Below are 12906 nucleotides of genomic sequence, written 5' to 3'. Positions count from 1 at the left end.
GCAATATAATGGATGAGAGTAGTGGAAGGGTTTCAGACGTCAAATCTGCAGATAGGACGTGTCAGAAAGTTGTCTCTTTGGTAATTGAAAATAATTCATTATAAACACTGTGATGCACATATGTGTAAATTAACTCTAATTTTCACTCTAGGAGTTACGGATAGCACGTGAAGGAAACTAATAAGAAAATCACCATCCAGAAGTGGTTATGTAAGCATTCTAAATATTGTTATAAAATTCTATTCCAGAGGGTATGTCAACTAGCCTAGGTGGTGTAAAAAAGACTTTTTCATTGGCTAAATGAAGAGTGTTCAAGCTCTGAGGTTTGATAGAAAACTGATAGGTCCCGCCCACCTTACATGGAAAGAGTATACCTTTCCAGCAAGCCCACGAGCCTTACACGTTGGGGCAGTGCTCCAGGTCCAGAAATCCATCTGACCCTGCCTCCTTCCACTGCCTGATTTCTCCAGAAGCCCAGCTGAGCAGCTGTCAGAATATTGGGATGTCTGCTCCTTCTCATTAAGGTGAGTGTTAGTATCTGAGTGTGTGGCCTTGACCAAGATTAAAGGAAGGATACGATGATGGGTTTTGTGCCTGCTTGCTAACGAAGATTTTTTTAAGTACATTTAAATATTTATCCCTTCATGTGTAAAGTAATTTTTATTTATTTTATTTTTTTATTTTTATTTTTTTGCGGTACGCGGGCCTCTCACTGCTGTGGCCTCTCCCGCTGTGGAGCACAGACTCTGGACGTGCAGGCTCAGCGGCTATGGCTTACGGGCCCAGCCACTCTGCGGCATATAGGATCTTCCCGGACCGGGACACGAACCCGTGTCCCCTGCATCTGCAGGCGGACGCTCAACCACTGCGCCACCTGGGAAGTGCTGTAAAGTAAGTTAAAAAAAAATTGAGAGAGAATTGACATTATATTAGTTTCAGGTGTGCAACATAGTGATTCGGTATTCGTATCTTAATGAAGGTTTGTATGTGTGGCAGAAACTGGCCTAAGAATGACTTTCACCATGATGACCTGCTTGGGGGTGAGATGGTGGGGGAAAGGGATACAGAGGCTCCACCCTCTTCTAACCCCAGGTACTAGCACTATTTACCACAGGGGTGCCATAATTACCAAATTGTCAAACGGCTTGGGTCAATTTGCAATCCACATCTTCAGCCATGTTTTCCAATTGTTCTTGATGAAGGTAAGAAGTAAGTAGGTCCTAGTGACTAGTGGAGAAGAGCAGGAGGTTGTTCGAAATTTGTCTTTCGATCTAGGTAAGGATTCCGACACTCCAGGCTTCTTGGTGCCTTTCATTTCCCTCATCTGGGAATGTGGTGGACACAAAATGATGGGACTTGGGTTCTCCAAGCTAATAACTGCTATTTCATAAAGAAGAATTCTCTCAATGGTAAATGTTAAGTCAGCCTGGGGAGTTCAGGACAAAGGATCAAAATATTATTTTCAAATGTGATTTTTGGCATAGAGGGCATTGGTACCTGAGACCAGGATGGAGCTACAGAAGGAAGATAATGAGATGAATCTTCAACTGTAGCATCATCACAGAAAATGTTCCACCAAGGCACCCCCCCCCCCCGAGTAGAGTGGCTGAGGCATCCTCCTACACACATGGTTTGGGCTGATGAAGTGTGATTCACAGAAGACAAGTGATGACCCTTCAGGAGAGATCAGGTCTTCAAGGGCCAGATGTGGGAGGGCATCCTTAATTACAGACTGAGGAAGGTGGTGTCCATACAGACTGAGTGATACATTTTTACTGATCCAGATGATTAGAAAACACAGAGAGATATTATCTTTGCCATTATAGTATTGGGGGGTGGGCCTTCCCCCAAGCACACTCCCCAAAAGAGTCCAGTGCTGGTGTGTCCCAGCAATTCTCTTTTCCGGCCTGGTATGTGCATGGAGGGAATGGTAGCTACAGGCCGCTTTTTCTCTTTTTCAGTTTGAAACATTTGGGGGCAGATGAGTTGGTATAAAACAAACATAATTACATGTTGACTTCAAAGATGGAAAATACCATGTATGCAAAATTACATAACCTGCCAGGAAGGAAATTATTCACATTGACCTAATTTTATTTCTGATCTACCTACCATTGTTTAGATAAAAATGTTGGTGGTTGACCTTATAATTCAATACTTCTATCAGAAAACATTTTTTCAATGACACTATATTACAGAATGGAACATGCCTTGCCCCAATTACATATTTTATAAGTAACTGATAATTATGGACAGTGGGTGGCCACTTGGTAGAGAATTTAAAAATCTTTTTAAAAAGAAAAACTATAGAATCAGCCATTTTTTGTCTTTAATTTCTTGGTCTTTCATTTTTATCATTTTTATTCACTTATCATTATTAATCACTGTTTTTTTTACCCTCTTGTTTTCATGCATTGACTCAACCTAGTTTATGTCTAAATTTCTGGTGAAATGCCGCATTATTTCACAACAGCTTTCTGGTTCATTTTATTTTAGGTGCTAGGGAAGACACTGAAAAGTAGAGATCAAAGGAATCTTGGTAATCATTCAATTCAATCCCCTCACTCCAAAGGTGAAGAAACCAGTGTCAAAAAAACTGACACAGCTTATCCAAGGTTGCACAGCTGGTTTGTGGCAAAGATGGATTTAGAACCTAAATCTCATGACTACTGGGCCAGGGCTCCTTCCCCCAAATGATACTGCTCCCAATTTCCCTGTCCATTCCATATTTTAAAATTCTGACTCTTCTCCTTTGAGTGAATTTAGACCTTTAAAAAATTTTTGTGTCAAGATGGAATTTTCCTCATCTGTACCTCTTGCCTTTTCTCTTTTCATACCTTGTGGGATCTTTGGGAGAAATTAAAAGGAGATTTTAAAAAATTTTGCTACACCTAAAAAAAGTCAGGGGAGGGAGATAGCCAACATAAGCAAGACTTGCTTGTCTTGTAAATGCTGCAGTTTGAAGAATCTGAAAGACACAAAGGTATTTATTTATTTATTTAAATTGAAGTACTCTTGATTTACAATGCTGTGTTAATTTCTGCTATACAGCAAAGTGATTCAGCAATACATATATATACATTCTTTTTTTTAATGTTCTTTTCCATTATGGTTTATCATAGGATATTGAATATATTTCTCTGTGCTATATTCAACTATATTGAATATAGTTCTCTGTGCTAGGACCTTGTTGTTTATCCATTCTATATATAAAAGCTTACAGCTGCTCACCCCAATCTCCCACTCCATCCCTCCTCCAACCCCCTCTCCCTTGGCAACCACCAGTCTGTTCTCTATGTCTGTGATTCTGTTTCTGTTGAAAGAAACAAAGGTTTTTAAGATCAGCTAAGGCTCCCTGGTTGGAAACCAGGACGCTTAGGTAGAATCTTGAGAACAGGCAGAGAATAATAACAGACCAAGGGGATGCTAGAGGTGCGGTTATGGAAGAGCAGCTAGAAAGAGAGAAGGGAATTGACTTCCCATCCATGGAGGACCCTGTGTGGATTGATAGGAGAGATTTGGAACCATCCTTTAGACTCCATATGATTGGGTGATTGGCTAATGGTGGGACTCTTTTTTTGGTAGTAGGCTCTATGTGTACAGTTATGAGCCCAATTTAAGAGTTACCTTGAAAATTTAGGCATATTGGTAAGTTTGGGTTTTAATACTTCTACTCTGCTATTTAGAACCCTGTACCACTGCAGCTAATCTGGGCTTTCCTAAAATAGCTCTTATTATTGCTATGTCAAGCTGTCCCATAGGGCACTTGCTTAAGGAGGGTGCAGAGGACTATACAGGATGCATAACTAGAGTGATGCTTGGGGCACTTCTTTTTTTTTTTTTTCTCAATCCACCCTTACCTGCTGAATTCTAGGCCATTTCACCTTATATGAGCATAATGTAGTATAAAGGTTGTAGCTTTTGGCATTGGACAGATCCAAATTCTAATCTCTACTTATTAATTCCTAGTTGAGGACAAAGTTTCTTTAACTACCCAAATCCCAATTTTTTCATTTCCAAAATGACAGTATTGATATATACTCTGTAGGGTTGTTGTGAGAATTAAATAATATGGGTAACTGTATGGTCAGGCCACTCAGGATGGCCGTTCTCTTGCTCTTTACACATCCCCTGCTGGACCAGTCCCTGCTTCACCTATACCCTACTCACATGACTATCCAATCCTCTTAATCATAGGGCTTAATCATGAACTACCTATGCGCTTGCCCCCTGCCCCAGCCACTGGTTTTCCTGGTACACGATAAGCCAACCTGACAACAGTTTCCCCTATAAATGGTAGCCTCCTTTTCCCCTGAGTGGTGAAGGTTCCTGACTGCAGCCATACATGGTAGAGTATTGCTCCAGGACTTTGCTTCAGACTTATAAGATTCCCTATCCAATAAATGGTTGATATCTCTATCTCTGGGCTCTTTCTCGGGTCTTGCAGCTGGGCAATTACATGGCTTGCAGGCCTGCGGGGTGCAACCTAACAGTAACACACTGAGACAGTGCTTGGCACACAATTGTTGATAAATGGTGACTTTTGTTTTTCTGGCACTACTGAGGAGAGGAGGGAGGGAGATGAATGTCCGGGGGGGAAAGGGGCAGGAATTTCTTTATCCTTTGAAAGGGGGAAGGTTGGGAGATGGTAGGGATGCCTGGTAGGAATAATGAGTTGGCAAGAAGAAGGATGGATGAAGAAAGGAAAAGCAGGATAGGAAAAAAGAAGGATAGGGTGGAGAAAACAGACAAGAGCCCCAGAAGGAAGGGCAAAAAATGTCCATGAGCAGGTACAGAAGGTGTTTTCATAGCCCCTTTCTACTGAAAGTGTCCTTGGACTGGCAGCATTGACCTCACCCAGGAATTTGTTAGAAATGCAGAGTTTCGGGCCCCTCCCCAGACCTTCTGAATCAGAGTTCACGTTTTAACAAGATCTCAGGTGATTCCTGTGTCCACTAATCTGTTGATGTTGTTTTCCTCTGCTGGGGGTTAAACAGATTCAAATCAACAGGAAGGCCCCTGGGGCTTTGTGTGATCTCTGAATTTACCAGGAAGTTGTCCCAATTAAACAGGTGGGGTCCAAGATCCAGGATGTGTCACTCCCCTTGGCACTCTGACCTGGACAGAGGTGCCCCAAGCCAGAGTCAGGCTGGAGGCTCTGAGGGATTCTTAGAACTTCTCATCTGGATCCAAAGTAACAGGCGTGGAGGAACTAAGGCGTGGTTAACATTCTTTCTCTATGGAGAGTTAGGACTGTCCTTTAGACATGTCTGGTCACCCAGGGAGGCACCCTGCCTGACATGCATGCTGCCACATGTCCCTTCAGCTCCTGCTGCCCTTTCTTGCCCCTGAACAATGGAAGCGTTTTTGTCTGTGCCCTGCATGGAGGGTCTTCATCACAGGTGCATGGGAAAGAATACTAGACTCATGCCCTCGGGCAACCACTTCCCTGTTCCCTGTTCCCTGTTCCCTGACATATAATAAAACCTTAATATTGTGATGTGAGATGCCCAGGGTTTCCCAGTGCAGTGGGGACTGGAACTGTGGCCTCTGGAGACTGTTCTACTGGATTGTACCCCTAAGTCAGCAGTCAGGCATGTGGTGAAAATGAGAGGAGTTGCTGGATATAAAAAAAAAAGAAAATGTTGGGTCTGGGGTCAACAGGAGAGCATTTGACGTGTCAAAACAGTGCTGGCCTCCACTCAGACCTGCCAGCTGTCAGGGCCAGAGTGGTCAGATGATCTTTTTTTTTTTAAACCTTGTTTTTTAAATTAATTTATGGCTGTGTTGGGTCTTTGCTGCTGCGCACGGGCTTTCTCTAGTTGCGGCGAGCAGAGGCTGCTCTTTGTTGCGGTGCACGGACTTCTCATTGTGGTGGTTTCTCTTGTTGCGGAGCATGGGCTCTAGACGTGCAGGCCTCAGTAGCTGTGGCACGTGGGCTCAGTAGTTGTGGCACACGGGCTCAGCAGCCGCAGCTCGCGGGCTCTAGAGTGCAGGCTCAGTAGCTGTGGTGCACATGCCCAGTTGCTCCGCAGCACATGGGATCCTCCCGGACCAGGGCTCGGACCTGTGTCCCCTGCATTGGCAGGCGGATTCCCAACCACTGCGCCACCAGGGAAGTCCCCCGGATGATCTTTCTTCCAAGAAAAGCTAGAAGTTCAGACTTTCATGTTAAATTTTCTGATTTTAAAGGCTGACAGTGAATTCATTTTTAAAACCCTGTTGCTCATACAAAACACATTTGAGGGCTGGACGCAGCCACAAGCTGCCAGTGTGTGACATCCTTCCTGAGTCTCGTAAGAGAGGAGAATTGAAATTTTCACCAGAGTGGAAATAGGCAAACGAGACAAATTCTCTTGCATCGCTGTTTGCCCCAGTGTGGTAGGCCCTGGCGATGCCTACCTGATGAGGGTGAAGATGTTGATTTACCTTTCCAGATGGACACAATTTGAATGAAATATGGCTGTCACACCCTTCTCACTGCAACTAAACCAAAAATACAAAACATTCAATAAGTCACATACAATGGGATGAGGAGAGCCTGTCATAATTAGTTGATTAATCATTGTCAGCCTCTTGTCGTATGCTGATACATGAGTAACGTATGTTCGGAGTATTGATTGCATCCAAGCTAGAATTCCTTTGAGGCTGTCACCTGAAGGACACTGTGACCACGGAGGTCCACCTCAAGTTACTGCCTTTTGCAAAGTGATAATGGGGTGCACAGCCAGGTGTAATTTAAGCACATCTTCCTACAGGCAGTGGGGTGTTATGGCTGCACTGCTGTAGCTGTATTGCTTTCAGCTTTCATGGGAATCTGTATTGAAACAGAAACCTAATTCCATTTAGGTTAATAACGTGCCCACTCAATCTTCCTTTCCAGAACTAGCCTGATCTTTAAACTTTCTGAGGGGAGACTGGCAGTGATTCCTCATTGCAGGTAGATAACTCATCAGATAAAGCAGGGCTAGGAAAGGCTTACATTTTTACTCTGAGTCATTTTGATTTTTTTTTTTTCTTTCATGGTGAAAGTGCAGTAACTCTCTCTCATCTCTGAATGCATTGGTGCTAAAATCATGGTGTAGGACACAGGAGTTGGCATTTGTCTCCCAGTTGGACCAATCTGAAGTTCAAGAGTAGGGTGAGCTTGTATTCAGGTTTCAAACCAGGACTATAGCTATTCATTCCAACTCTGCTCTTTTAATCAGGGCTCCCCTTGTGTGATGAATGGCTATGAAATTAAATTATGGTGGCTGAAGGGGAGTCTGGGAATATAACAACCGAGATGGAACTTTCATCTTTCCTACTCCCAAACCCCCAATTTCTTCCTCTCTGGAACCAGATAAGCTGCTAACTCCTGTGGGTGGCTGGGTACGAGTGAGGCCTTGGGCTTTCGTGGGTTCCAAGTAGAGAGAATTGTGAGCTTCCTGCTTCTCCCAGTGGGTTGGGCAGGTGCCTAGAGAATAATGTCAAAGGCCAGGAGTGGGAGCAGCAAACCCTGGAAAGAGTTGGGCTGTTGGGGATAAAGTCAACACAGGCTCAGTGTGTCTGTGCTGGGCTTCCCACCCCAAGAGGCGAAGGAGGAACTGAATGGGGACTGGGTCCTCTACCCTGTAGCTGAGCCAGTGTGAGAAGTCTGGAGGGAAGGGTTTCCTGCAGCTTCTGTAAGTCAGCCCGTGGGGACAGAGATTGCTTCTGCCATCTGTGGGATTCTCATCACTTGGGACTCATAAACCACCATGTCCTAAGACGTGAAGAGCTCACACAGAAAAATACCATGCCATCTAAAAGCGGCCAGCAGCCAGAGAGAAAAAGCAAAATACATTCCCAGCAAGATGAAGCTGTGAGAGGCGTGTCTGAGGGGGGAGGGACAGGGATATGAGCTTCCATGACAAAATAGCAACTGCTGGTGGGTGGAAAGAGAGGGAGAAAAAGATAAAATTCCAAAAGTCTAAGGGAGGAAAAGGGAAAGTAAAATGATTCTAAACCTCTCATCTTATTGGAATGAGGGGGAATCAGAAGAGAGCTGAAGCATCTCTGTGGGGAAATGATGCAAATTGGTGAGGAAAATAATATCTTGTTCTCAGAAAAAGAAATATATAAAATTTTAAAAAATCTGTATAAGAAGGAGTTAGGCTCCCAGGTCACCTCTCTTGCCTCACCCAGGATGAGTGGCCCTCCAATGCCTCCTGGCCAAAGACTCTCCTAGAGGCTGAACCAGAGGGATTCTGGACTAAAGGCCACCAGGCACACTGAGGCAAGGAAACCACAGTGAAAATGGGGACGAGGTGGAAGATAAGTTACAGAAAGGTGGGATCCCTGGGCCCTGGTCTTCTTCTGTGCCGCACCTCTCAGTCACTAGTAGCCATGCTTATCCCTCTCAGAAGGGAACTGGAGGTTTCCCCTTGGAGGACCTGACCAGCTCCGGGGAGAAGACCTAAAGACATTGATAGTTAGAAACACTCAATGAAACAGTGCTGCAGGGAAGCCCACCGGTCAACAGATTCCACCCACACACTGAACTCCTAAACTGCCATCTAGTACAGCATTCTTTTTTTTTAAAAATTGAAGTATAATTGATTTATAAAGTTTCAGGTGTACAGCAAAGTGATTCAGTTATACACACACACACACACACATATACATATTATATATTCTTTTTCAGATTCTTTCCCATTATAGGTTATTAATATTCAAGATATTGAATACAGTTCCTAGTGCTGTACTGTAAGTACTTGTTGTTTATTTATTTTATATACAGTAGAGTATATCTGTTAATCCCCAATTTTTAATTTTTCCCTCCTCCGCTTTCCCCTTTGGTAACCATGAGTTTGTTTTTTATGTCTGTAGTACATCACTCTTAAATATGAGCAAATGATCAAGGATCACCAGATACGTGAGAAAAATCTAACATGAAAGGCAGAGACCAGAAAGAAAGATAAAAAAATTTGGAAAAAAGGAAAAAGTATAGGCAACAGAAGAAAACTTAAAAAGTCCTCAGTATCTCCTGGAGAGAAAAGGTATTGTATTCAAGAAACAAAAGAAGCAATTAAAAAGTAACATTTAGAGAACAATTTATATATATATATAAGTCAAGTTGATTTACAATGTTGTGCTAATTTCTGCTGTACTGCAAAGTGGTTCAGTTATACATATATATACATTTTTTTTTTTTTTTTTTGCAGTACGCGGGCCTCTCACTGTTGTGGCCTCTCCCGTTGCGGAGCACAGGCTCTGGACGTGCAGGCTCAGCGGCCACGGCTCACGGGCCCAGCTGCTCCGCGGCATGTGGGATCTTCCCGAACCGGGGCACGAACCCGTGTCCCCTGCATCGGCAGGCGGACTCTCAACCACTGCGCCACCAGGGAAGCCCCTATACATTCTTTTTTTAAATATTCTTTTCCCTTATGGTTTATCATAGGATACGGAATATACCTCTCTGAGCTATACAGTAGGACCTTGTTGTTTATCCATTCCATATATAATAGTTTACATCTACTAACCCCAATCTCCCACTCCATCCTTCCCCCAAACCCCTCGTGCTTGGCAACCAGAAGTCTGTTCTAATATATATATATATATATATATATACTTTTTTTAGAGATATATTTTTAATTGGAGATTAAAAATAGGATAGCAGAAAGGAAAAATTCAAGAGAATAATTAGATGAAGTATTGTCAATTTTAGCAAACAGAAATACAGGACTCTCAGTTTAATCTGAATTTCAGAAAACAACAAATTTTTTTAGTATAAATATGTCCCAGGCAATACTTCGTTTGTCTGAAATTAATATTTACCTAAGTATCCTATATTTTATCTAGTAACCCTAGTTCCAAGACAAATTTGATGAAATCTCCAAGAAAATATAACCAGAGAGAGAGGCATAATAAAATTCAAAGATCATTTGAGGAAGTCCAGTATTTGAATGATAAGGAGTTCTAGAAAAAGAGAACAGAGAAAACAGACACAAAAATTTATCAAGGAAGTTTCCCAGAACTGATTGAGAGAGTCTACCCAGAGCCAAGCACAAGGATAAAAAAATCTCTGACAAAACACATCATTATGGGACTTCCCTATTAGCACAGTGGTTAAGAATCCACCTACCAATGCAGGGGACACAGGTTCGAGCCCTGGTCCGGGAGGATCCCACATGCCTCAGAGCAACTAAACCCATGCGCCACAACTGCTGAGCCTGTGCTCTAGAGCCCACAAGCCACAACTATGGAGCCCATGTGCCTAGAGCCCATGCTCCACAACAAAGAGAAGCCACCGCAATGAGAAGCCCATGCACTGCAAGGAAGAGTAGCCCCTGCTTGCCGCAACTAGAGAAAGCCTGCTCTCAGCAACGAAGACCCAATGCAGCCAAAAATAAAATAAATAAATAAATTTAATTTAATTAAAAAAAATCATTATGAAGTTGCATAGCACTAAGGACAAAACAGTGAAAGATCAAGCCACATACAGAGGATTAGGAATGAGAACGGCAAAAATTTTCTACAGAAAACAAGGGAGCAATGCCTTCTGAATTCTCAGAGAAAATTTATTTCTGGTCTAGAATTCTATACCCCAGCTAAACAGACCATCAGATCTGAAAGCAGAATAAAAAATTTTTTCAGGAATCTTTCAAAAAACTTAACTTATATGTACCCTTTCTCAGAAAGCTATTGGAGGATGTGCTCCCTCACAATGTGAGAGTTAACCAAGAAAGAAGATAAGGACTGCAGGAGAGAGAGTCAGGCAATCCCTAAAATGATAAAAGATGGAGATTTTAGGAAACTAACTGAATATATATATATATATATATATATTCTTTTTCAGATTCTTTTCCATTATAGGTTATTACAAGATATTGAATATAGTTCCCTGTGCTACAGAGTAGGTCCTTGTTGTGTATCTATTTTATATATAATAGTCTGTACCTGCTAATCCCAAACTCCTAATTTATCCCTCCCCCTCCCCTTTCTCCCTTTGGTAACCATAAATTTTTTCTATGTCTGCGAGTCTATTTTTGTTTTGTAAATAAGTTCATTTGTATCATTTTTTTTTAGATTCCACATATAAGTGATATCATATTATATTTGTCTTTCTCTGTCTGACTTACTTCACTTAGTATAATAATCTCTAGGTCTGTCCATGTTGCTGCAAATGGCATTATGTCATTCTTTTTTATGGCTGAATACTATTCCATTGTAAATATATACACCACATCTTTGTTATATATTCATCTGTTGATGGACATTCTGGTCCTAAAAATATTTTAAAATAAAATTTAGCAGACATTCCTAATAAGGTGAATTAGAAACAGAAGAAAAATGATAAAATTTATAAAAATGATAAAACATACTAAAGACTACAAACAATAAGAACAAATATTATCCTAAATGGCAAAAGGAGAATGGCAGGAGATTTGGTCTTGAGAGGTAGCAACTCCTACATCATAAAGAACTTTTTTGTGCCTGTGAAATTAAGAATGTTAAGCTATTTCTTTCCTAGAGTCCCCAAAATGTGAAGGACCACCTGTATGAGAAGCACTTGTTTTAGGGCCCCAGGAGTCTACATTTCAAACAAGAGACCCAGGTAAGTCTGTTTTGGATTAACTTTTTTTTTAATACTACTTTTTTTTTTTGCTTTTAAAAAAAGTTTTATTGAGATATTTTACGTAGCATAGAATTTACCCATTTTAAGTGTACAATACAATGAATTTTAGTATATTTACAAAGTTATACAATCATCTACCAGAATCTAATTTTAGAACAACTCCATTACTCTAAAAAGAAGTTTGTGCCCATCTAGTCACTCCCTATTCCCACCTCTAGCCCTAGGCAGCTACTAATCTTCTTTCTTTCCTTCTCTATATATTTTCCTTTTAGGATATTTCACCTAAGTAGAATCATACAATAGGTGTTATTTTGTGTCTGGCTTCTTTCACTGAGCACACTTCTGAGGTTTTGGATTAACTTTGAGAACCGCTACTTATTACAACAGAAGTTACCAGAGGGTTCAAACTGAGGAGCAACAAAATCGGATTTTCAAAGACCTCCTCCTTCCTTTTCTCCCCCCAGCGCACCCATCCCCACGTGGAGGACCAGTAGGGCTGTTACTCTAACTACACCATTTCCTATGGAAAAGTTGGGTCATGTTGCCATTCAATGCCAGAAAAGTTACTGGAAGTGGCCTTGGTTCCTGGAGCATCAGGTTTCATCTCATTCACAGTAAACAGCAAGATAACATCTTCCTGGGACAGGGAGAGAAATAAATGCTGAGTCCTGTCTGAAGATCTGAGCTGGTCTATCTTGGTATTGAAAGTTTTGTTTTTTTTTAAATTCCATAATAACAAAACTTAAAATAGCTCTCAGAGGTGGTCAGTGTCATTTTTGCAAGTGCTGGAGGAGGTAATCAGGGCAGAGGGAATCCTCCAAGTGGGTCTCAGAGCCCAGCTGCAGCTGTTTTCATTCAGAATTCGGTGACATAGGAAAAGCAGATGTGCCATCTCTAGAGATCTGGGGAGCAACCATCCTAGAAGCCACAGGGCATCTCAGGAAACTTAAATAGCAACAATGAAAACAAACCTTCTTTCTGATCAGTTGGTTCAACCAAGGGGACTTAGTGAAGACTTTTCCAGCCCTGGGAGACTTTTTGAACAGAAACTCTAGGCAGTGGTTCTGAAACTTAGCCTATGTCAGAATGACCTGGAGGGCTTGATAAACACTGCTCGCTGAGCACCGTCCCAGAGCTTCTGATTCAGTAGATCTGGGTGCAGCTTGAGATTTGGCATTTCTAACAAGTTCCCACGTGTTACCGAGACTTCAGGAATGACTGCCCCGTAGTAGGCAAAAGCAATCTGCTCAGCAACATTTTCCTGCTGGGCAATGGCTTTATGCCCCTACTGAAAGGGAAAACTAGGG

General features: G+C 41.9%; 1 long non-coding RNA gene across 1 annotated transcript; it reads left to right on the top strand.

Annotated features, from left to right (window-relative positions):
• Positions 1-837: 837 nt before the first annotated feature.
• LOC114896269 lies at positions 838-12281 on the top strand. Its single transcript, XR_003793749.1, has 4 exons — positions 838-891; positions 8851-9020; positions 11495-11578; positions 12064-12281. It is a non-coding gene; the product is annotated as an uncharacterized LOC114896269 (long non-coding RNA).
• Positions 12282-12906: the final 625 nt, after the last annotated feature.

The sequence above is a fragment of the Monodon monoceros genome, unplaced genomic scaffold, assembly GCF_005190385.1.
Source record: "Monodon monoceros isolate NGI ecotype Baffin Bay Population unplaced genomic scaffold, NGI_Narwhal_1 Super_Scaffold_15, whole genome shotgun sequence".
NCBI classification, from domain to species: Eukaryota; Metazoa; Chordata; class Mammalia; order Artiodactyla; family Monodontidae; genus Monodon; species Monodon monoceros.
The sequence above is the reverse complement of the archived record's forward strand: the minus strand, read 5'-3'. Positions and strand labels throughout refer to the sequence as shown.